We start from the raw sequence: 2,607 nt of genomic DNA, 5'->3' as shown, positions 1-2,607 counted from the left end.
TTGTGCGTGTCTCTGTTCCACTCATGACGTCCCTTGGGACTATTTTGCGCACATTTCGTATGTGACACAGCTATATCTCGAGGAAGCTGAAGAAGGTAAAGCCTTTCTCACCTCCGGCCTCTCGTTTTAGAAACGGAAACGACACTGAGGTGGACGTCAAGGCTGCAACAGGAATGTGCGTTTAAATTAACATGAACCCACGGAGGTTTTGTGCATTCCCCTGGTGTCTGTTTACAGAGGACGAGCCCTTTTTAGATAAAATAACCCCCAAAAAATGAGAGAGAAAAATCCCAAACAATGAAGAGATAACTTACAACTATCCCACTGCAAGGACTGCAGAAACATTAAATATTAGAAAGGTAATCGTTGGTTCACCCAACTAACAAAAACATCGGTCTTAAATTTAAAAAGTGTAAGGTGAATTATCAACGTTAGGTTAGATTTGTATTGATAGTTGTTCCAGAGTGGAGCTATTCGAAAATTGCGATCTATTTTTTGTACACGCGCCTGTCTGAATTATTATTTTAAGTGAGGTGGCAATAAGCTTTGAACATGAACTTCGCGTGAAACGCTGTGCCCCGTGAAGTCTCTGTTAGGGCGACGGCTCCTCTGAACCCTGCTCCCGACAATAGCGCAAAGGAAGCCACAGAGAACGCACTGTTTCTTGTCTAGAAAACGCTTTTTCGGTCAGGGATTGCTGATTTATTTGCTATGAAAACAAAAGTAGAACAGTCTGCTCAGCACACAAGCCACGAGAACGAAAACGGAGCTTTGAAGTCGTTAATACTCAGCACGCATGCTGCGCATTCACCACGCTTTTTGTGGGACGGTGACGTTGTTGGTTTTATCTGTACAGTGAGTTCAACGAAAAGTGTGTGATTTTGGATGGTGTGATGTTAATATCATGACGTAGTGTTAAATCACGGTACACACATGCGAACGATCTTGAGGTTCACCGAACTCATGCCATACATAAGTAATGAGTGGTTGAGCAAATCGTTGCTCCAAATCAGGTCTGGCCCATTCACACACTAAAAGAGCACAGAATAATGCGCTTACTGTTGAGATACGTGTTCAACTAGTTCTCACGTACACACAAGAAAGAGCTCACCCGTCCGCTCCAGGTTGTAAGGTCGATAGAGTGTGTGACATTTAAAGGACAACAGTAGCGTTTTATGGTATTTATAGTGTTACGTCTTAGCACATCGACTGGATGGATCAGTGAACTAAACACTCGCTGCTGATAACATGAGGTGTTCTGAGTTTAAATCCTCGATGGGAAGACTCGACCTTTAACCCTGTAGATGGGGCAAATTGATTCCCATAAATTGAGTTTTATGAATTAATTTCGCTACAACATTAAGAAACGTAGAAGTAGTAAATATATTGTCATATAATGAAAGTTATTAACATTACACCTGCGATTAGAGTGTTGATGAGTCAGGACGCAGAGAAGTGTTCGTGCGGCTGGTGGTGACAACAGCACGCAGGAGACTTGCAGGTATGTTGTCCAGGGCGACTCTTCGCCTTCTGCCTTAAAAATATATATGCCCCAGTGTCAGTTTCCTGCATGCATGACGACATAAGAAAGACCTCTTCACACTGGCCAATAACGTGCGGCTCCCTTGCCGCCGCTTCCAAAGAAAGGAGGCAGAGTCCGCCATGGGCTGGTACCAGAAGAATTTTTCAGCGCCTGTATCTCACCCAATACAGGGATTACAGGCCCCGGTATGCTTGGCACTGGGCTACTGCTGTATATGCTTTCTGGAAGAAGAAAAAATGCACTTATGTAACCATGCAACCATTGCTGCTGCATCCATCGATATTGCCATAATGTTTGGAATTAAGAAATGTCGGTCCAAAGTAGCACCTTCTGCTGATAAATAGAAAGAGGAGAAACTTGCTAAAGCACAAGAGGTAAATATTTTGCAATTGATGCCCTTGATTGGAAATTGCAGAGGAGACCAAAGTACAGCTGCGGGACACCATTACAGTCTTGGCAAACACCGTTGTCATGCTACTGCAGTCTAATTACCGGCAAAGGCTTCTCACAGTTTATCATGAGGTGAAGAAGCGCTTAGACTGTCAAGTCAACCTGCAGCATATGAAGTTTCCGTCGGGAACAAGGCGACCGTGACACAGTGAAATCATGGGTGGAGAAAAACGTGAGTTAGAGTATCACTGCACACGATGATAAGAAAAGGATTGTAAATTGTATCGCGGAGTTCAAGGCGCTATCTAATACTGCACCAACCAGTTTGAAAATGCAAACAATTTTACACCTCATGTTAGAGAGAAACTGGTCTTGAGCTGTTCTGATATCGTGCCCTGTATTAAATAATCTAATTCAATTATTTCTACACTAAAAAAAGAAACACGCCGACGATGTGCCCTGATGACGGAGGATAGCTGCGTCACCAGGAGCCATGGTAATGGAATGCATACGCATTGTTTGGGCTCCAGTGTGAGGAATCATCCCACTTCATGTTGTCTTGGTCGGGCGTGGCTTGAACACAAAGCGCCACCTATAGTTCACACACTTGCAGCGCCTACGTTAACGAAAGCCATAGTACTCTTCACGTACACTGCAATAACGGGTTTACATCC

The 2,607-nt window shown here is 43.8% G+C and overlaps 1 pseudogene; it reads left to right on the top strand.

The window, feature by feature from the left end:
- The first annotated feature begins 1,625 nt into the window (after nucleotides 1–1,625).
- LOC138259602 (ATP synthase F(0) complex subunit B1, mitochondrial pseudogene) lies at nucleotides 1,626–2,309 on the top strand (annotated as a pseudogene).
- Nucleotides 2,310–2,607: the final 298 nt, after the last annotated feature.

Source organism: Pleurodeles waltl, chromosome 2_1 (genome assembly GCF_031143425.1).
Source record: "Pleurodeles waltl isolate 20211129_DDA chromosome 2_1, aPleWal1.hap1.20221129, whole genome shotgun sequence".
Classification (NCBI taxonomy): domain Eukaryota; kingdom Metazoa; phylum Chordata; class Amphibia; order Caudata; family Salamandridae; genus Pleurodeles; species Pleurodeles waltl.
This window is presented reverse-complemented; position numbering and strand designations above follow the sequence as displayed.